The following is a 23,785-nucleotide window of genomic DNA, read 5'->3' on the forward strand; positions in this document are numbered from 1 at the left end:
TGTCTGTCTCAAATCTCCCTCTACTAATAGGAGATTTGTTATAGGATTCAAGCTCCATCCCAGATAATGTAGCATGAGCTTATTACCACAAGATCCTGAACATAATTACATCTACTATTTATTTTCCTAATAAAGTAAAATTTACAGGTCCAGGGATTAGGATGTGGACATGTCTTTCGGAGGGCCACCATTCAATCCATTACACTAGCAAATTGGTCATGACTGATGGTTGCATGCATTTCCATTTATTTACTTCATGATGACTTGAGTAAGCACTTTTATACTCCCTTTAAAATGGGTATCTCCTATTTGAATTGCTTGATAAAAGCAATCACAGCACTACAGCCTATGAAAGTTACTTGTTAAGTGTACATATCTGTTTCTATCTATCTCTATATCCAACAACCACCCATCATCTACTTGTTTCTGTCATCTACCTATCTATATACATCTATCTATATTCTATTTGCTTGTCTATCTAATCTGCTTTTCCATCCATCCACCCATCCATCCATTTATATATGTCTTGTCTACTCTTATAACAACAAAGGTTCATAAGTCTCTTTCCTACATTATTGAATTTTATTCCACAATCTTGTGAAATAGACATGGAGAGACTTTTTATCCTGGTAAAGCACTGAAGACATGCAGATCCCTGCTGTGTGAGTCAACTGTTTGTGACTATACAACCAATAAATGATGGGCAGAGAACTAAACCCATATCTTCTCAGTCCTCCTCTGCCCCCATTCTCCCATTTGCTGATTCCATTCTGGCTCCCTGAGGACACCAGAAGCCAGATTCCATCCCATGGGTCCCACCTGTGATTATTCGCAGCATCTGGAACTCCCATCCTCTGGAATGCTCTTCCTTCAGATGTCTGACTTGATTACCTCCTCATAGACTTTGCTCATATCTTACCCTCCTAGTGAGGTGTCATGACCAGGTTCATGTGTCAACTTGGCCAGGTGGTGGTACCCATTTGTCTGATTGTGCAAGTGCTGTCCTGTCTGTTGCTATGAGGACATTTCATGGAATCAAATCATGATCATGTCACTGCATCCACAGCTAATTCCTTTTGTAATCAGCCAAGGGGAGTGTCTTCTGCAATGAGTGATGTTTAATCTAATCAATGCAAGGCATTTAAGAAGGATTCAGAAGAGACACTCTCTCTCTTCCTACTTTGGCTGGTGAGCCTCTCCTGTGGAGTTCATCCAGACCCTCCATCAGAATCATCAGCTTCACAGCCTACCCTACAGATCTTAGACTCTATGTTCCCATGGTTACATGAGACACTTTTATAAATTTTATATTTACAGATATTTCCTGTTGATTCTGTTTCTCTAGAGAACCCTAACTAATACATGAGGCTCACCCTGTCCACCCTTTAAATTCCTCTCTACCCCAATCTCAATTCCCATGATACTACCTAGAATAGTCCTTAGCACATGCAAGATACTCAATAAATTTGAAATTGGTAAGTGAATGAACTGCCTTCTGAATTACCTGGATCTTCCAGAAGCATCCCACACTATTAAAAGTTATACTTATATTTTTGCCCACACTACTCATGTATATTCATCCACACAAGATAGCTAGAATAGACCTGGTCTTGTTAGTTATCTACTTCACTTCCTTCTTCTCTCACCTCCTCATCCTGTCAGCTACTATAGACCAGCAGATTATTGGCTCTTTTTGCTTGGGTCACTGCCAAGTTTCCCATAGCCTTTTTGTCTCTTCTGGCACCCATTAATTCTTACTTCTCACAACCAAAAGGATATTTCTAAAATAAATTATACTGTCATTTTTTGCTTATTATCTTTATGTGACTTCCCTTACTTTCAGGGAAATAGACAAATGCCACAACATGGTAATGTTTTCCCTGATTTGCCACTGACAATTCCTGCAGCTACATCTCCTGGCCTTGGTTTCACTTTCCAGCCACATGTAACCACCTGAAAGTGTCCTACTTGCTTGTGATCTCTCTTCTTTACCTGTCTTTTAGCATGCTTTTGCTTTTTGACCTGGAAATAGACCTTCCACATCTGGCTCCTCCCTCTTCCTTCTTTGAGACACAGTCCATGTTTCATCTCACTCAGTAGTGGTAAGTCCTTCCTACTTGCTATTTCTTTAGTAATTACAGCACCAGTGGTATGCTTTGGGTCTACTCACCTCTTTCCCCCACTACATTGTAAATTTCTCTGGGGCAAGAGATGTTTATTAAGTCTCTGTCCTAGTTCCTAGCACAGACGCTTAGGGTAGAGTTAACACTGAATATGTACTTAATAAATTTGTAAACACAGCTGGGGGAAATGATTGCATTTTCTCTTCTCCCATCTACAGATGGTTCTCCTGGGTTGTGACCTGCCTAAGAGAAGACTGTATTTTCATCAGTTAAGTTTACTAGAGAACCAATAAGATTCTAGGGTCAGTCAGGTATGGATGTAATTTTACATATCAATGATAAAATATCTTGTGATTTGATAGTTTAGTGATGTAGAGACAGACAGGCTATTAACAAGGAATTTTTCTGACACTTTAAAGAAGCATATTAACTTCTAAGTAATAAGTTATAACTATCACTTAACATTTTCAACAACTACAGAGCACACTTGAGCTCTTTTTTCCTTTGTTCCTCCAAGCCCAGCCATGTATGTGGATGCCAAGCCCATCCATTCTGAGTGAGGGTTGAATGTGTGAGGATGATTAGTCTAATGCTAAATTAAAGAAGAAGAAACAAAAAAAGACATTTAAACATTTTTAAAGACTAAAATTATTAAGTATGATTTCTTAGCATGCACCAGGGAAGATTGGCTCTAAGGTGAGTCAGAGGGGAGGGAGAGAAGCTCAGAGGAAAGAGGAAAGCGTGGGTAACTCTATTTCTCCCTTCTTTGTATCTCACTTCCTCTTGGGTTGCCATCCTTAATGCTCAAACCCCAGAGACATCAGAAGTTAGTACAAGCAGTCATAAAGAATGGCTAGTTCCACATCCTCTTTGTTGGCCACAAAAAACTTTAGCTGTCTGGCTCAACACATCACCACTCCTATAAGTCAAATTCTTCCTCCACTGTTGATGCAAAGAGCAAAAACACATGAGCAGAGGCAGATTAGCAAGAACATATTTATACATAAATATGGAGATAAATGCATAATTGAGGAAGATTAGTAATGGCCTGTTTTAGTCTGCCAAAGCTTTTAATAAAAGGGGATTTATTTAATTAAAAACATATAGTTCTTCAGAGAAAAGGCAGCTTTCAACTGAGGTTCTTTCTTGCATGGGAAGGCACAGGGCAATCTCTGCCAACCTTTTCTCCAGGCCTCTGGGTTCCAACAACTTTCCCTGGGGTGATTCCTTTCTGCATCTCCAAAGGCCTGGGCTGAGCTGTGAGTGCTGAGACGAGGTATGCTAAGCTGCTTGGGCCATGCTACATTGAGCTCTCTCATTTAAGCATCCAGCCAATTAAATCAAACATTATTCATTGCAGCAGGCATGCCTCCTATCCAACTGCAGATGTAATCAGTGGCAGATGAGCTTCACATGCCATTGGCTCATGTCCACAGCAACAGTACTAGGCACCTTCACCTGGCCAAATTGACACCTGAACCTAACTACCACACAGGCCATTCACACAAATGGATATGGGGAAAAGAGGCATTTATAAGCAGCAAGTAGGTATCTTGCCAGTTCCAAAATGAAAGAAAAAGGCCCAGAGTTTGGGTCTGCTGTGTTAAGACTTAAGCCAGTGTTCTAGTTTGCTAGCGGCCAGAATGTAATATATCAGAAATGGAATGGTTTTTAAAAAGGGGAATTTAATAAGTTGCAAGTTTACAGTTCTAAGACCGAAAAAATGTCCCAATTAAAACAAGTCTATAGAAATGTACAATCTAAGACATCCAGGGAAAGATTCCTTGATTCAAGAGGGCCAGTGAAGTTCAGGGTTCTCTCTCAAGTGGAAAGACACATGGTGAACACAGTCAGGGTTTCTCTCTTAGCTGGAAGGGTACATGGCAAACATGGCATCATCTGCTGGCTTCCTCTCCAGCTTGCCAGGAGGTGTTTTCCTTCTTCATCTCCAAAAGTCACTGACTGGTGGACTCTCTGCTTCAGGTTTCTGCAGCATTCTGTTCTCTCAGAATCTTGTGCTTTCTTCAAAATGTTTCCCGTTTTATAAGATTCCAGTAAATGAATGAAGACCCACCTGGAATGGGTGGAGACACATCTCCACCTAACTCAGTTTAACAACCCTCTTGATTGAATCACATCTCCAGGGAGATAATCTAATTAAAGTTTCAACAATACAGTACTGAATATGGATTAGTAGAAATGGCTGCCTTTACAAAATGGGATTATGATTAAAACGTGGCTTTTTCAGGGTATATACATTCTTTCAAAATGGCACAGCCAGGGATGGCACACGTGATGATATGTGCAGATCTCTCTTCTAGTCTCTATTGTGGAACTTCTGAATTCTGCTGCATTGAATCCTGACTAGTCTCCAACACACACACACGCACACACACACACACACAGGTCCTGTCTCCAACATACACACACACACAAAGGTGCTGGCCCACTGAGAATGAGCAGGTTGAGTTCAGTATCACTAGAAGGGAAGCTTCTTTCCAGAAGTGCAAAGTCCATTCATGAGGGCACCAGATACATGCTGTTTTTGAAGTAAGCTTTTGTTTCTTACCTGCCAAGATGCTGTCTCTTGGGCTAAAAGAAATGACTCCTTTGAGCTCTGGGTACGTGATGGGGGTACCCCAAGGCAAGGTTGCTTCTAAGCTTATTCATGCCAGAATCATGGTTGCTTCCACCAAATGGTGGCAGCAAAAGGGCCCCCTAGCACAGCTGTGCTGCTGTCTCCTCCCACTGTGCCACCTGTACTTTTGCCTGGTGGGCTCCAGGTCCCCTGATGGACAGAGGGAGCATCAGGGCCCCCAATCACAGGTATGGTGCTGTTGCCTCCTATTATACCACCTGTTTCATGGACAGGTGGACCCCAGGTTCTCTGCACAAAGATGGATCCAGACATATCTTTAAATACAGGCAGAGTGCTGGTCCCTGCTCTCACAATAGGTATACTGTGGTTAGTTGGAGTCTGTGGAACAGAAGTGGTGCTGCATCTTCCAGTAGGCCCTTCCCCAAAGTTAAGAGCTCCAGACATGGAACTGGGTTCTGGGGCAGGCACATTGACCCCACAGCTTCTACTTCCTGGCAGGGCTGCAGGTCTTGTAAAGGCAAGTGGTCCCCGATTGGTCTTTGTACACAGTGAGCTATTATCCCCAGTGCTGTGCATCCTTGTGGCAGTTCCAAAGCCAGAAGCCGTGTTTGTGTCAGTGAGGGAAACACCTATGTTCCATAGGCCCTCACAGTGCTGACAGGGATTCCAAAGCTGGAACTTGGGGATGTGAGTCCCGCAAACACTGGTTATGTAATGCTGCCATTAGGTGTCTGGGCCACAGGAGAACTTAAACCTGCAGCATGTGCTGGTGCTGCCAAGTTTGCCAGGGAGTAAGAGAAGCCAAAACTAGTGGCTCCCAGCTGCTGTCCAATGGAGACCTTGAACGTGAGCTGAGGAGTGGCTCTTGGGTAAAATGGTAAGGTCTAAGTTGCAGTTGGGCTATTGACTGGCTGCATAAGCAAGCCAGTGGAAACTTGGCTTGAGGCAATGCTGACATTATGCAGTGTATTTTGAGAATCAGGAAGCACACTGTGAAATAGGAAAATGTTCTCCTGGAAGACAGGAGGAGACAGGAGATAGGTGACAGCCTGTGAAGGGGATGTAGTATCCATATCCTCAAGATCAAACCCAGGCTTAGAAACTAGGTCTACCAAAAGATTGCCAGCTGGAGGGCCAGTGGCCACAGATGCAGTGATGGGAAAACCAGTAAAGACAGGAGCACTGGGAAAAGTGTCTGTTTGCTGCTGTCCTTGAGGGGCCCCAAATGTAGGCTGAGGGGTGGTTCCTGGAAAATGGAGGGCTGAAAATTGGGGCACATGCACTGCCCATAAATGCACATGGGCTGATGGACCCAGGGGCCTTTGCAGATGGTATCTGTGCCATACTACAATGGACATGGGGAAATTGGGGGGAACTCATAATGGGGTCTGGGGGAGACCTGGCAATGACAGCCAGAGAAGGGGAACTGATGTCCATATCAGTTTCACTAGGATCTGAGGCAGGCTGGGAGGCCCAGTGTGGAAATGTGGTGGCTGTAATGGTGGAAGTGGCCATGGTAGTAATGATGGGCTGGTTGGTGAAGCCCAAGTGACTATTGGGGGGCAGGGTAAGAATAAAGGAAGGGGATCTGCACACATAGGTGTAGGTGACTCATTTCTGAGGGTGATATGATTGACGAAGAGCGTTAAGTGCTAGGAGGTGTAAGGAGGTCAGAAATAAAAGATTTTGTAACTGCAAGTGAATGTGAAGGGCCAGTGTTCTAAGTAAGGGGAACCTCAGGGAGGAGATTAAATCTAATGGGAGACAGATTGTGTAGGAACAGCCAGAGGAGAGTTAGGAAATGATATTTGATCATTAATAGTTGGTGTTGGGGAGATACATGGCTAGACAGGATTGGGAGCCTGGCAGGGGGGTCAGTCAAGTCAGCGACTGCTGTTGAGGTAATATCTGAAATCGGCAGGGTGACCGTGGCTTGGATCAGGGCTTCTGTGGTCCCCACAGCAGGTGGAGAAAAAGAAGGGGCAGGCTCAGCAACTGCTCTCTGACATGGCCTCAATTTCATCCTCCTCCAATATATTATGGTCCTGTTTTGGCCCAGCATTCTTCTCCAGGTCTGTATCTTTGGCAGTGGCTACTGAGGAAGCTTCCAAGGTGGGGGCAGCTCACCTACACCCCATGACAGTTATAGTGTCATCACAAGTTTCCTTTTATAATGTCTGTATCTGGCAGGTGTGGGAGGAGGAGTGTTCCTTGATGGAATAGCTCACAATTTTCTCCCGATGTCTCCTTCCCTGGCTATGAACCTGGAGAGTTGAGCCTTTATCTTTATCTACCACTGCCTCTGGCAGTCTCTCCAGTAGCAGGGGGCAGGATGAGACTGGGCCAGAGAGCTCTGCTCTGCCTGGATCACATCTTCCAAGAGGTAGGACATCACCAGCAGGCCTGAGTGAGCTCGTGATGGCACAGTCGTTGACAGATGAGCTCACAGGAAACTCCTGGATGTTCTGACACAAGCCATTTTCAGAAGGCTGGGAAGGAAAGTTTTCCTTTAGAGGCCCAGAGCCACTGGAAGGAACAGCTGCACTGGAAGGAAGTGGCCACTCCATCCATTTCCAGGGGCTTGGATGTTGAGGACATATCTTCACTGCTATGGGGTCCCCTTCTCTGATCTTCCTGCTCTCTGGTTTGTGTGTGATCCTCCTCCTTTTCTTTGGTTAACCATTTGCTGTCATCTCCTTGGCTCCTCAATTCTTTCTTCTTTAGGCAAGGATGCAGGAGGCTGCTGGATGGCACTGGCCTACTGGGGATGACAGCCTGTGCAGATGGCAAACAGATGGGAGACTATTTGTGCCCTGGGGGAGGAATCTTTATTGTCCCAGAAGAAGAGCCAAGCATCTTGGAGTTTTAAGGAGACAACATCAGCTTCTAAGGATTTTATCTGGACACAGAAGGAAGTACCCTAGAGAGGCGCATTGACTCAGCCAGACCAGATATTTCCTCTTTGGGAAGATGTAAAACCCAGACTGTAAGTTCTGCTGTTGAAGAGCCTGTGCACAGGGTGGGGAAAGGTGCAGGGGCAGCAGGGTGTTCCTGACCTACCAGGGAACACAGCAGGAGGGGTGAACAGGTGGGCAACTGCTGGGCCCAGGGGAGGTGCTGCAGGGCAGAATATTTTCAAGAAAACAGTAATTAATAATAAAATATTTGAATAATAATAGCAATTTATAGTTGCCAGGAAGATTACTTTTAATTGAGCAATTCGTAATTCATTCATCTCTAGTAAGAGCAGATGAAACTAGGAGTGTTCAAATACAGGATTGAAACTGTAGTAGTGACAATGAACACAGCAGACAACCTATTTTTCTGTCTTGCTCACCACCAATCCCTATCACCTACCTGATATAGTTCTTATAGAGTTAGTGTTGGGGCATACCAAGAGGTAGATGGGACTTATTAAATGAAATCTCTCCCCAAATAATTTTAATTAGTCTCCTTGTTTTCAGCCTCTCTTTTCTCCTCTTCCCTTCACTATAACCAGTGCTCACCCCAATGTCTGGCTTTGTACAGCCCCTTTATAGAATAGTCTTTTTTTGATTATTTTATCCATGACTCCTCTGCTCCACTTTGTCTTCTACAAATGTATCAAAATATTTGTGACTGATGGCTTTCACACTTACAGTTTTCCAGCTATTACTGTTCTATTATTTTTACATTTTTATACTTTCATTTAAATATGGTTTCAGGAAGAACAGAAGGTAACCCCATGGCCTTGGTGTGCCATCTTGAAATGGAAGGACTGTAGATCCTGGTCTTGTCCTATGTTCCCATAGGAGAAAGCCAACTGTGGCCTATTGAATTATGTACCCTGGGTTGGGGTGGGGGTGAGAGGGTCTGTTTTTGATCTTAATCCCATTCCTGTTGATGTGAACCCATTGTAAACAGGATCTTGTGAAAGATGTTATTTTTACCTAAGGTGTGGCCAATTGAACCAGGATGGATCTTAATCCTTTTATTGGAGGCCTTTTAAAGAGAAAGCCATGGGGAGGCGCTGAAAACTGGAAGTCAGTGGGAACCCCAAATACAAAGGGAAACTCAAAGAACTCAAGGATTGCCAGCCAGAACACTGCCATCCAGGGAGTAAGCAAGCCTTCTAGCCTCTGAAGCTGTGAGCCAATAAACTCCTGTTGTCTAACTGACCCATTGTGTGGTATTTGCTGTAACAACAGGGAAACTAAGACACAACCTTGGCACTAACAGATGTAACACTCTAGATTGATTTCAACTTTGCTTGAGTAATCACTAAGGATTTAGGGTATGGTAACTTGTAAAGGGTAAGCAAAACCTACCCCACAGAGTTGATTTCAGGATTAAATTAGATAATGAATATGAAGATGTTTTGTAAAGTTTAATGCTTTATAAAAATGCTTTTTATTTTTATTACATTTGTTATTTCAACTTCATCTGAGAGCTATGACATTGTCTATATGATGAAGTACCTTTTGGTTTACAGACTATATTTCCCTAGTAGCTCAATGGAAATGACATTCTTTATGAAGGTTGGGGGTGAGGTCATAGATGTTTTTTTATCACCTGAAATGCACAATATTTTTCGTAACTAATTTATTCATCTATTCCACCTTCCAATTTTGTTGAGGACCTATTTTCAGCCAGATTCTTTACATGAGGTGTTCTCAAGTATTTTCCAGATTTTAAATATTTTAGGCCTTGCAGGCCATATATAGTTTCTACAGCTTCCCCTCTTCTTCCTCCTTTAACACTTTCAAAATGTAAGAAAAATTCTCACAGGTCTTTCAAGAACAGACTGAGGGCCTGATTTTGCACTCAGGCCATTGTTTTCCAAACCCTGTGCTGCATCTTTGTTGAGCAGAAGGCACATCTTTGGGTAAATCACTCCCTGCTCTTGTACATGCCTCCTGCAGTCTCTAGTCAGCATGATATCCACGGCGTTCCTGATAAAGCATGTCAGATTATATCACTCCATTCTCTTCAATGGCTCACTCAAAGCAAAAGACAATGTCTTCAAAATGCCTGCAGAGCTTTGCTCAATCTAGGTCCTCCATTTCCTTTCGAGTGATTTTATTTCTTCTCTTCTCCAGTTTGTTCACTACCCACTCACCCCATCTTCCAATTCTTTGAATGTTCCAGGTACAATTTTGGCTTCATGGACTTTTCATCTGGCTGTTTCCTCTGCCTATAACACTCAAAAGCACATTTTCCTTTTCCCCACAGCTCCTTTATGTTTCTTCTTACATATTACCTTTCCCACAAGGTCCTCATTAATCATTTAAATTCAGTTACAAACTTTCCCCACCACCCAACACTCCACATCACCTACCTCTGCTTTCTATTTCTCCCTATCACTTACTTGATGTATAGTTATTTTACCTACATATTAATTTTTTTATTCACGTTTATACTTATGTTTATATATTTACTTATTTATTTTTGTCTTTCTTTAACTACAGGGTGGGGATATTGATCTGTTTTATTCACTTCTATATTTCCCTTAACATACCTATCATACATGCTGAAGAGCAGTATCTGGCATTTGGTAGAAGATCAATACATTTTCTGGAATGAAAAGTAAATGTCTGCAAAAATTAATAAATGAGGCATTCCAGGAAGATTCTAGAATAGGATAGATCAAGTTCACCCCTACTCCAAGGAACAGGTAGAGAAGGGACTGGAAAGCAATTGAGACAGTGATTCCATGGTATAAGTGACTTGGGAGTGTCTTCCACACCACATAGGGAGGCCCTGGTGGCAAAAGCCAAAGAACTGAGACAGAAAGCTAAAGACCATCCAGCTGGTGCAAACAGCTTAACATGCCCCTTTCAAATGGAAGACTGGAGCCCTCAGGAGTGAACGGACTGGGGAGAAGGGCCAGGGAGTAAGCCAAGCCTCATTCCTTGAATAAGGTACCCTCACCAGTGCAGTCTCATGACCGTGACTAACTCCACACCCCATGCACTTGAATGTCATCACCCACCCTCCCAACCCCCATGCTACAAGTGCTTCCACCCTGTGGCCCCCTCCGTGGGTACCTGACCCACATCCCACCCCAAGCACATGCACAACTGTCCCAGTCTAACCAAACTCTCCTGCCCCTCTTGAGACTCACCTTACCCTCCCTGCCCGCTGCAGGCCATCACCAGCACATAAAGACTGCAGGCACTCACCTATACCCAGGCTACATCCACCCCCAGCATATACAGTCAAACAAACCCCCCTGTAACCTCCCCCTCCAGCTCTGTGCTACCTCAGGGGTATATCATCCATATAATGGATCAGTGTGATTTCTCGTGGTGGGGAGAAACAATCAAGGCCCCTGCAGACAAGACTGTAACATAGGGCTGGAGAGTTGATATACCCCTGAAGCGGGACTATGAAGGTATACTGCTGACCTTGTGAGTTGAATACAAACTGTTTCTGGTGGTCCTCTCTGATAGCTATTGCAAAAAGAGCATTTGCCAGATCAAGAGCTGGATACCAGGTACCAGGCAATGTGTTGATTTGCTCAATGATACCCCATCTGGAACAGCAGCTGCAATTGGAGTCACCAGCTGGTTAAGCTTATGATAATCCATGTCATCCAGTTGCAAGTCCCATTTGATTTCTGCACAGGCCAAATAGGAGAGCTGAATGGGCATGTTGTGGGACTCACTACCCCCGCATCCTTCATGTTTTTAAGAGTGGCACTAATCTCTGCAATCCCTCCAAGAACAGTATTGCTTCTGCTTCACTATTTTGCTAGGTAGGGGCAGTTCTAGTGGCTTCCACTTTGCCTTTCCTACTGTAATAGCCCTTACTCCATGAGTTAGAGAACCAATGTGTGGATTCTGCCAGTTGCTAAGTATGTCAATTTCAATTATGCATTCTGGAACCAGGGAAATAACCACAGAATGGGCCCAGGGACCCATTGGACTCACTGTGAGATAGACCTAAGCTAAAACTCCACTGGTCACCTAAGTTCCATAAGCCCCTACTCTGGTGGAGCAGTGTGACATTTTGGGTCTCCTGAAATTAGTATTATTTCTGAGCCCATGTCTAATAATCCCTGAAATATCTGGTATGTTCCTTTTCCTCAGTGCACAATCACCCTGGTAAAAGTCTGTAGGTCTCCTTGGGGAAGGCTGGGAGGAAAGTTGACAGTGTAAATTTTGGGCAGTGTAACAGGGTCGTTCCCCAAAGGTATCCAGCCCTCCACTCATTCAAGGTTCTCTGGGCCAGTGAACTGTCTGAAGTCTGGGAATTGATTAAAGAGCCGTGACTCCTTGTTTTTGTAACTCAAGTTAAACTTCTGTTCACTTGACCTAGAATTCTGCTTATACAGCTCAAAACAAGAATTTATCAGACTGACCATCTATTTTACTTCTAGGTACCCCAATGATCTAGTAGCCAATTCCACAAGTCTCTGTGAGTCAGATTATTTTGACTGCTGCTTTGAGTCTGCTGTCCATTATGGTGGCCAGGTCCACCTGGTCTATGGTGATTAACTGTCCTCACATGGCTTCTGCCAACTCAAGATCCAATCATCCCCATTGTGTTTGAGGATTCCAGCTCAGTGACAGCACTTCCCATAGTAGTATATGACCTATAGAGAAGGGCAACTACAGAGTTCTTCAAGAATGATGGAACTAGTTCCATGACTTAAGTTCTCAAGTTTCTGGTGAAAGATTTGTCATCTGAACATTCCTTGGATGTGTGAGCAGTCTTCCATTATAAATCCATTCTAACTTTCCAATCTCTCTAAGCCTCTGGATCCCCTCATCTACATTATACCAAGGAAGTTCTGGCATTTCAATGCCAGGTAATTTTAGTCACCTTTTAATCCATGTTTCAACCAACCATCCAAACAACTGTAATGCCCTTTCTATACCCTCAAGCTACAACATTGAATGCAAAATCTCTGCCTAGTGGGCCCATATCAATAAATTCAACTTGATACAATTTTATATTCCTTCTACCATTATTCCACACCTTTAATGTCCATTCCACACATATTTCCCTGATTTCTGTCTATATAGATTGGAAAAGTCATTCAGTTCTTTTGGGTCACACTTTGTATCTCACCTTTCAGGGCCTGTTAAGACCTTAGTTAGTTATAGGTCTTGAAGAAAAGAGGAGGGATGAGGGTGGGTCATGAAAAGAAATAGAAAAAGTGATTATTTTAGGGCATTCCATTGCACTTTTATCTGGTGAAACAGGATTAGTCATGTTAGAGAGAGAAGAGGGCTGTTTCCCCAGGGGAGGTGGTTACAGGGTTAGCAGGCATGGAAAAGTTGATCTCATTAGGTGAAGGTTGGAAGGCAGACTCCTCTGGGCAGACTGGAGGCCAGGAAACTGTTTCCTCAAGGCAGGGTGAAAGTCAGGAAGCTCCTTCCTCAGGGTAGTCTATTACAGGTCTATCTAGTAAATGCCTAGCAGATCCCAGGGATTCCATCTCTCCATTGCCATTATTATCAAGCCATATACCACCATCCCAAATTTCAGGATCCCATTCTTTTCCAGTCAAATCCCTTACTTTAACAGCGGACACCCTGCAAGTTTGAGATTTTAGTTTATGTTGTAAAATCTGCTCCTCAGACAATGAGGCTCTGTGTTTGATTTTCAGAGCTCTCAAGTCTGTGACCATAGGAAATAAAATTTCTTTTGGGCAAACATGGGAATTTTTTACATCATTCATACAGAGCTTAAGTTGCAAATTTTAAGCCTTCAGCTCATCCCTTTCCCCTGTCATTTTATATAATGTACCTAACAACAAGCCAACATCATTATACCACTTAATTCCACAAAACTCCATAAAGTTGTCCAAATACTCTCACACAGAACCTTTCCTCATATAACTTTACAATTAGCACAATCTAAAGGTGATATTTTGAGTGTCTCTTTTGCCAACTCACTGTATGACTAGTCAGTGCCATCTTGGTTACTGGAAACATTGCTTCCTTTGAGTCTAATCAGAATAGAAAACCATTGTAAAAATCCATTTTTAAGATTCTGTTTCTCAAGAATCATTCCTGGCACCAAGCTGTATTGGTCAGGGTTCTCTAGAGAAACAGAACAAATAGGCGATATCTGTAAATATGAGATTTATAAAGGTATCTCACACAACCATGGGGATGGAAGACTCCAAAATCCATAAAGCAGGCTGTGAAGCTGGCAGCTCCAATATAAGCTAGATGAACTCCACAGGAGAGTCTTGCTGACTGAATAAACAGTGAAAAAGTCTCCCTTCTTAAAAGTCTTCAACTTGGTTGATCACGGAAGTAATTAGCCAGAGATGCAGTCAACTGATTGATGATTTAGTACAACACCTTTCTGATTTATCAACCAGCCATGAAATATCCTTGCAGCAATGATCAGGACAGTGTTTGCCTGACCAGACATCATCACTTGGCCAAGTTAACACCAGAACTTCTCCATCAAATGGTGCGATGTTCTATATATGTCTTTCAGATATAGTTTATTTGTCATATTATTTAAATTTCTGTGTGCTTACTGATCATTTGTTCAGATGTTCTATACATTGAAGAGAGTGGTGTGTTAAAGTTTCCCACTATTACCGTAGAGACATCTATTACTCCCTTCAGTTTTTCCAATGTTTGCCTCACGTACTTTGGGCACTTTGATTAGGTGCTTAAATAGTTATGATTGCTATTTCTTACTGGTGAATTGCCCCTTATATTAATATATAGTATCCTTCTTTGTCTCATATATTTGTTTCATTTAAACTATTTTTCTGATATTAGCATAGTTCCCTAGTTTTATTAGGTTACTGCTTGCATGGAATATGTTTTGCCATCTCTTCAATTTCAATCCATTTACATCTTTGTGTCTAAAACGAGTCTCTTGTAAATAGAATATAGTTAAAATCATACTTTTTAATCCATTCTGCCTGCCAATCTTTGTTTTTTGATTGGGGAGTTTAATCCATTACATTCAACCTTATTATAGCAAAATATGTCCTTAGTTTGGCCACTTTATCCTTTGTTTTTTACTTGTCAGATCTATTATTTTTCTCTCTTTTTAACCTTTCAGTTATCCTTAATGATAGTCATTACTTCTATACTCTCCTCTAAGCCTTTTTCTCCTGTTTTTTCTTAAGCTGGTGGAGTTTTCTTTAGTAATTCTTTCAGGACAGGTCTCTTGTTAACAAACTCCCTTAGTGTTTGTTTATCTGTGAATATTTTAAGGTCTCCCTTACTTTTTTTTTTTTTTTTTTTTTGGCATGGGCAGGCACCGGGAATTGAACCTGGTTCTCTGGCATGGCAGGCAAGAACTTTGCCAATAAGCCACCGTGGCCCACCATTCTCCCTTACTTTTGGAGAACTACTTTGATGGATAAAGAACTCTTGGCTGGCTAATTTTCACTTTTTGTATCTTAAATATATCATACCATTGCCTACCTGCCTCCATGGTATCTGATGAGAAGTCAGCACTGAGCCTTATCAGCTTCCTTTGTGTGTGGTGAATTGCTTTTCTCTTGCTTCTTTCAAGATTCTCTTCTCCTCTTCAACAGTTGACAGTCTTCTTAGTATGTGTCTTTGAGTGGATATACTTGGATTTATTCTATTTGGAGTATATTGGGCTTCCTGGATTTGCACGTTTATGCCTATTATAAGGGTTGGGAAATTTTTGGCCATTGTGTCCTCAGATATTCTTCCTGGTCCTTTACACATCTTTTCTCCTTTTTGGACACCTTTAATGTGTATATTTACGCACTCATGTTGTCAATTATCTCTCTGATACCCAGCTGAAATTTTCCCATTTTTCCCTCCATTTGTTCTTTTGCATGTTTGTGTTTGGTCGCTCTGTCCTCTAGTTCCCTGATCCTTTCCTTTGCCTCTTCAAATCTGCTTGTGTGTGTCTATAGTATATTTTAATTTATTCTGTTGTATCTTTCATTTCTGTAAGCTCTGCTATTTTTCCTATGTAATCTTCCAAGCTCTTCTTTATTCTCTCCTAGCATCTTCTTGATAGATTTAATCTCTTTGAATATAGAAGTTATTTGGGAGATTTGTTTCACCATCTTTGATTAGTTGTTCCACATTCTGTATTTCCTCAGACCTTTAAATTTGATCATTTGGTTGGGGCATATCTTCTTGTTTCTTAATGTGCCTTGTAATTTTTTGCTGGCTTCTGGGCATGTGATTATTTTGACTAAGATTGCTTTGAAAGTTAATTTCCCTTTCATCTAAAATTTTATTGGATAAAGAATTAGTGGCTGGGTTAAAAAAAAAGAATTATTGGCTGATAATTTTTCTCTTTCAGTATCTTAAATACATCGTAATACTGCCTTCTCATAGTGTTCTGATGGAGTTCACGCTGGTTTGTGGTGAAGGTTTCTTTTAGCACTTGGTTCATCAGTATCTCACAGCCAAACCAGGGATACTGCCCCATACAAGGGCGCAGACGCATCCCAAAGAGCCCTAGAGAAAAGGTCAGGAAAGTAACTTCTCAGCCTGCATTTTTCCAACCTTCCCAGCAGATGGCACTCTTTGGTGACCTATTCACAGCCCTACAAAGGTTTTTTTTTGCTTGTTTGTTTTGTTTTTTATCCCTCTTACCCCTCTGTTTCTACAGTGATGGGGGGTAAAGGTCCTGTGGTGCTGTGGCCACCTGTCCAGAAAGGACCAAAGCTGTTGTTCTCACAGCCCTATTTCATTGGCTAACAGAGAATCAAAACTGTTCTGCATCCTTCTCTTTTCCCCGGGGGGGAGGACTTGGAGTAGTCAGCCTCAGGGGTGGGGTAAGTGTTCCTGGGGCTTCCATGGAATTCAGTCAATCACTCATTGCAATTTCTCTATTTGTGGGAAGAGTTGGGATGCGAGCTCCCTGGGCTCTTATATAGAAAGGTTCAAAGCTTCAAGATCCTCTGGCCAGCAGCTAGAATGGGCTGCCCACGTCCCCCACTTTTCCCAAGGGAAGAGCCTCCTTGCCTTTCCCATTTCACTGCAGCCAGTCAGATGAGATGCAGACATGCCCAGACAGGCCAGCCTCAGGGGTGAGGCCAGGGACTGGGCATACAGATGCAGATCAATCCCTTGCCACAGTCTTTCTGTTTGTGGAACTGATTGAGCTACAGGCTCCTGGGCCTTTCATGTGGAAAGACTCCAGGCTGCAAGACTGAGAGCATTAACTTCGCTGGTCAAGAGTTTGCCCAGGACTGTGTCACATCTGCTGACCTCAGAGTTGAGGGATAGGTGACAGGCACTGCAATGGAGATTGGTCTCTCACTGTAGTCTCTCAGTTTGTGGGATTAATGGAGCCATGAGATTCTGATCTCCTGCCTGTAAATGCTTTAGGCTGTGGGACCAAAAGGGTTTACTTTTCTGGCCCTCAGTTGGAGTAGGACTGCATGGTGTCTCACCAGCTGGTGAGAGCTGCTGGGCTCAGTGGGGAGGAGAGGCACACCAAATGCCATAGCTGAGTTCACTTGCCATAATTTCAAAATTGTGCTTTCTCTATTTTTCTATCTTATATGCTGCAATAGTACTTCTTGGTCTCCCAAGCCCCAGAACTGCTGCCTTGAATAGTTCTTACCTGTTATCTAGGTGTTTTTGTTGGAATTGTGAGTTCTAACTGTCCTTATCCCATCATCTCCCCAGAAGTCTCCTCTCCCTTATATTTGAAGGACAGAAAAAGTATTAGGGACTAGCAATCTCTCTTTTTTTTTTTTTTTTTAGTATCTTAACTATATCATATCACTGCCTTCTTGCTTCCATGGTTTTTAATAGGAAATCATCATTTAGTCTTATTTAGGATCCCTTATATGTGATGAATTGCTTTTCTCTTGCTGCTTTTAGAATTCAATATTTTTGGCATTTGTCATTGTGATTAGTTTTCATCTTATAGTAAATCTGTTATGATTTGTTCTTTATGGGGTACATTGTGCTTCTTGAACAAGTATATTCATGTCTTTCATAAGAGTTAGGAAATTTTCAGCCATTACTTCCTCGAATATTCTTTCTACCCTTTTTTCCTTCTCTTCCCTTTCTGGGGCACCCATGATGCATATGTTTGTATGCTTTGCACTGTCACTCAGATCCCTGAAGAACTACTCAATTTTTTCTATTCTTTTCTCCATTTTTTCTTCTGATTGAGAAAAGAAGTAAATAAAAAGTGTGACCAGACATCGGTAAAAAATGACAAATTTTCAATTAAAGAACTTTTGAAGCAGGAAGATATAATCCAAAGTAACAAACTAAAACTTGAAAGGAAATAAGAAAATTGAAACAACTAATTGAAGAAATTCAAACAAATCTAAGTCAGTTGAAGGAGAAGAAAGAAAATTGCAGATATAGCTTTAAAGGACATTAAGAAGACAATGTGTGAGCATGATGAATTTGAAAGAGTAAAAAGAAACAACAGAAATTATGGGAAAGAAAGACATTATAGGGACATTAAAAATACACTAGAGTCATGTCCCACATAGGGAGGAGAGCAGTGCATTCACCTGCCATGATTGCTTAGAGAGAAAGGACACATCTGAGCAAAAAAGGAGGTTCTCTGGGGGTGACTCTGAGACATAATTATAAGTAGGCTTAGTTCTACTTTGCAGGAATAAGTTTCATAGATTCAAACTCCAAAATTGACGGCTCAGCCTATTGAATTAGTTGTCCCCACTGCTTGTGAGAATATCAGGAATTCCCCAGATAGTGAAGTTTAATATTTTATCCTCCCCAGTTCCCAAGGGGACTTTGCAAATACTTTTTTTATTTTCTGCCCAAAATACTTTGAGACATATCAGGGCATCACACTAAGCAACAAGATCTCATGCCCTAGTCAAGATTACATGTAATTATGGTGTTCAAATAAACTGACCATACAAATTAAATTAGATAATGCACTACCCAAAATACGAATTTTGCACCAAACAAACATCTCTTCCTTTGGTCTCACACAGAAGTTGAATTTTTAAAATACGGACGATATCATCCTTTACCCTGTATTCTGATTTATCCCAGTCTTATCCAGATCAGCTTCATTCATATCTCTAGTTGAAGTCTGACCACTTTTTCAACCGCTGTATGGGGTAATGCTGATTTTCATAGCTTCAGAGATCTAACTCTGAGTCTCAGGTGTCACATAAATACTCAAAGTTTCTGGGAATGAAGGTTATACACAAATATCTCAGTATCTCAGAATTTAGAAATAACAGTTACAACTCCAGAATAGATGTGACTTCTGCAAGAGCTTACAATCTAGGACCCTTTACCAAAGGCCCTGACCCATGTCCTCAACTTCAGTTCTCCAAGTTTGTAATTATAGTTAGTCTGTATGAGTGAGGCATGATAATACTTGTCTTTTTATTTCTGACATTTCTTTCAAGGTTCATTCGCATGGCTCAGAACTTCATTCCTTTTGCCAAACTCAGTAGTCTGTTGTATGTATACACCACAATTTCCCCTTCCATTCCTTGCTCTTTGTTCCCTTAGGCCACCTCCTTCCATTGTGAATTGCAAACACTACCACCATAAACACCAGTGTGGGCACATTATTTTGATGTATTTGCTCTGAAAAACAATTTCTCCCTCTTGTCTAGGGTTTTATTATTGATTAGAATTGTGTTAAGGTTCCCCTTTGATATTTTGTTTAACTTATTCTGCACCTTTAGGAATAGTACATGTTTAACTGTTCAGATTTCCTTAGCTCTTCTTCACCTGATTCTTGCCCTGGACATGTGGTGCAATTTTTAAGATTATACTTATTGTGCAATTGTTTCACCTCCAGGAGACAGCTTCTTTTCCTCTGCTCCTTCTCTGAGAATCTTGATCTGTTCTGTTTTTGTGTGTGTGTGTTCAGAATTTTCCCCCAGCTGGAGTTCCATAAAAGAGGAAATATTTTGGAGAATGAAGGAGATTTGGAGAGAGCAGAGAATGCTGCAGTACCACAAAGCAGAGAGTCCATGAGCCAGTGACCTTTGGAGATAAAGAAGGAAAATGCCTCCTGGGATGCTTCATGAAACAGGAAGCCAGGAGAAGAAGCTAGCAGATGCCAGATGAGAAAGAAATCCTGACCATGTTCACCACGTGCCTTTCCAGATGAGAGAGAAACTCTGTGTTCACCATGTGCCCTTCCACTTGAGAAAGAAACCATGAACTTCACTGGCCTTCTTGAACCAAGGTATATTTCCCTGGATGCCCTAGATTGGACATTTCTATAAACTTGTTTTAACTGGGACATTTTCTCAGCCTTAGAACTGTAATCTAGCAGCTTATTAAATTCCCCTTTTTAAAAGTCATTCTATTTCTGGTATATTGCATTCTGGCAGCTAGAAAACCAGAACAGTATCTATGGCATGTCTACTTGGATTTTGATTGTTTTGAATCTATAGATTAGATCGGTTAAATCCCTTCAGCTCCAATTACCCATTATCTTACCCTGTTTCTAACTCCTGCTGGACTCTGTTACCAATGACATATTTCAAGTTTATTCTCGAATGTCCGTTCACATCAGTGGGACCATACAGTATTTGTCCTTTAGTTTTTGGCTGGATTCACTCAGCATAATATTCTCTAGGTCCATCCATGTTATTACATGGTTCACAAGTTTATCTTGTCTTAAAGCTGCATAATATTCCATCGTATGTATATACCACAGTTTGTTTAGCCATTCTTCTGTTGATGGACATTTTGGCTGTTTCCATCTTTTTGCAATTGTAAATAGCGCTGCTATAAACATTGGTGTGCAAATGTCCGTTTGTGTCTTTGCCCTTAAGTCCTTTGAGTAGATACCTAGCAATGGTATTGCTGGGTCATATGGCAATTCTATATTCAGCTTTTTGAGGAACCGCCAAACTGCCTTCCACAGTGGTTGCACCATTTGACATTCCCACCAACAGTGGATAAGTGTGCCTCTTTCTCCGCATCCTCTCCAGCACTTGTCATTTTCTGGAGCTGAAGGGATACAGACTGTGCAACAGGACTAGATACAAAAACTCAAAAATGGACAGCACAATAATACCTAATTGTAAAGTAATCATGTTAAAACACTGAATGAAGCTGCATTTGAGCTATAGGTTTTTTTTTGTTTTTTTTGTTTTTTTTTTTACTATTATTACTACTTTTATTTCTTTTCTCTATATTAACATTTTATATCTTTTTCTGTTGTGTTGCTACTTCCTCTAAACCGATGCAAATGTACTAAGAAACGATGATCATGCATCTATGTGATGATGTTAAGAATTATTGATTGCATATGTAGAATGGTATGATTTCTAAATGTTGTGTTAACTTTTTTTTCTGTTAATAAAATAAAAATAAAAATAAAAAATTAACAATATTCAGTCTTCCAACCCATAAACACAGTATATCTGCCCATTAATTTACATCCTTGAATTCTTTCATCAGCATTTTGTAATTATTAGCTTGTAGACCCTGAGAGCATGTTTTTAAATTTATGCCTGAATGTTTATTTTTTGGGTGTCATTTAACTGGTATTTGGAAAGTTTTCAAATTCCACTTGTCTGTGGCAAATATAAAGATATATAATTGATATTTATATATTATATATTGACCATATACCCTGCAACCTTGCTAAGCTCATTTACTATATGCTTTTGAATACATTATTTGAAAATTCACTGCAAAAAGAGGCAGTTTTATTTTATCCTTTTCAAGATGTATGTCTTTTATATTTATTTCCTTGCTTATCGTAGTGACTAAGACTTCCAGTATAATGTTGAATAGGAATGGTACATGAAGAACCCCTGCCTTTTTCCAGGTCTTAAGGAGAAAGCATCTTTTTTTTTTTGGAATCATTATCTACGATGCTAACTGCTTTTTTTTTTAAGATGTCCTATTTCAAATAAAGAAAGTCCCTCTATTCCTAGTTTTCTGAGAATTTTTAAATTATCGGTGGATGTTGAATTTTTCCAGATGATTTTTGACAAGTGTTAAGGTAATTATATGTTTTTTTTTTCTTATTTAGCCCCTTAAGATAGTGAATTATGTTATTTATTTTTGAGTATTGAACTGACCTTGCATTTCTGGAACAAAAACCTACTTGCTTCTGATATATTTTAATATATTGCTGAATTCAATTTTCTAGTATTTTGTTTATTATTTTTAGTCTATATTCAGGAGGGATATTGGTCTGCAGCTTTCCTTTCTTGTAATGCCCTTACCTGGTTTTTTTTTTTTTTTTTTTCTAAAGGAAAGACAGAGAGAAGGAAGGAAGGAAGGAAGGAAGAAAGGGAAACATCTTTAAACATTTTCTTGTTTTATTGTATTCTGTTTCTCCGTTTTTGTTACATGGGCTGGGGCCGGGAATCGAACCGAGGTCCTCCGGCATAGCAGGCAAGCACTTTGCCCGCTGAGCCACCGCGGCCCCCCCCTTACCTGGTTTTGAAATTAGAATAACACTCGCCTCAAAAAGTGAGCATGAGTTTTTACCTCATCTTCTATTTTCTGGAAGGAATTATACAGAATTGGTATATTTCTTCCTTAAATGTTTAGTAGAATTCAGCAATAAAAACTCTTCCACTCTTGCTTTTTTTAAAGGTTTTTAACTACAATTTTGATTTAATAAGTTTATCTATATCTTTTTTTATGAATTTTGATAGTTTGTCATTTTCAAGAAATTGATCTGTTTCATCTACAGGCACTTACAGCATTGTTTTTACTTTTATCTTGTTATACTTTTATTGTCTTGGGAATCTGTAGTAATTTCACTTATTCCATTCTTGAAATTTGGGGATTTGTGCTATTATCTATCTATCTATGTATCTCTTTCTCTCTGATTGTCTCTACTTCTCAGATAATTAGAGGTTTATCAATTTTGTTTATTTTTTTCAATGTAGCAGTGTTTGTTTTGTCTATTTTTCTTCTTTTAATTTCATTGATTTCTGCTCTTATATTTGTTTACTTTGTTCTGTTTCATTTGTGCTCAGCATGATTTTTTTTCCTAGCTTCTTAAGGTGGAAACTCAGATAACTGATTTGAAATTTTTCTACTTTTCTAATTTAATGCTATGAATTTCCTGTGTATATTGTTTTACCTGCATCTTGCAAATTTTTATATGTTGTATTTTCATTTTCAGTGATTTTAAAATAATTTCTAGTCTTCCTTCAGACTTTCTCTTTAACCAGTGGGTTACCTAGAAGTGTTACTTCATGCTTTATTTCCAAATATTTGATAATCTTCTATAGATATTTTTGTTACTGATTGCTTGTTTTGTATATTATGATCTGAGAACATACATTGTATGATTGCTCATCATGGAATTGAAAAAAAAATGTGTGTTGTGCTGTCAGTAAATTTTTTAAAATGCTCAAGATCCCATCACCAGACAACCTTCTAATTTAACTCATTGAAACTACTGGTTTCATTAGTCATATTCATTTTGAAGTTCTCAAAATCTATGTCTGCAGCATAGGTATCTACTTTATGTCCAGGTTTTTTTATGCACCCAACTAACTATTTATTATTCTTTTTTACTTGGTCACAAAAGTTCTTCAAAATCTTTGCATTAAAGTAATTTAATGCAAAACTATTCTCCCTATTTTGCTGCATATTACTTTCATAATCAACCCAGAAACCTGGAGTTAGTCTTTGATTCCTCAATTATTTATCTCCTTCTCCAATAGATTTTCAAGTCTTGCTAGTTTTTTTTCTTCATCTTCAAACATAGCCCTCCTTATTTCTCACCCGTACTTCAATAGTAACCTGATTTTTCTTCTGCCTCCAGACTCAATATCCAATTTAACTTAATCTCCATAACTATTGAAATGACTTTTTGCATGCAAAAATTTATCATTTAGCCCTTGTCCATCCTCCTTTACATTTTTTAATGGTTTGACATTACCTTTGAGATATTAAGACAAACAAACAAACAAAAAATGCAAATGCACAAATAAGCCCTTAGCCTAGCACAGAAGGTTTCTCATAGTTCAGCTCCTTCCTACTTTATTTCAGTTTTGTCATCATTCTTCCATTTTTCTAGCACAGATCAAACTTCTTGTAAAACATCTCTTACTTCCCAACCTCCTACCCTCATCTGAATTAGTTCTGTAATGCATTTTTCTCCATAAATGTATCTGTTTCATTACTTAGTAGTATATTGTAATTGTTTACTA

The 23,785-nt window shown here is 40.3% G+C and overlaps 1 long non-coding RNA gene across 1 annotated transcript in view; it reads left to right on the forward strand.

Moving 5' to 3' along the window:
* Positions 1-19,759, forward strand: part of LOC143668458 (uncharacterized) — a 39,233-nt gene extending 19,474 nt beyond the window's left edge. The window contains exon 3 of the long non-coding RNA XR_013168454.1: positions 19,513-19,759. This is a non-coding gene — a long non-coding RNA (uncharacterized LOC143668458). The remainder of the gene's footprint in view (positions 1-19,512) is intronic.
* Positions 19,760-23,785: the final 4,026 nt, after the last annotated feature.

This window comes from Tamandua tetradactyla, chromosome 24 (genome assembly GCF_023851605.1).
Source record: "Tamandua tetradactyla isolate mTamTet1 chromosome 24, mTamTet1.pri, whole genome shotgun sequence".
Classification (NCBI taxonomy): Eukaryota; Metazoa; Chordata; class Mammalia; order Pilosa; family Myrmecophagidae; genus Tamandua; species Tamandua tetradactyla.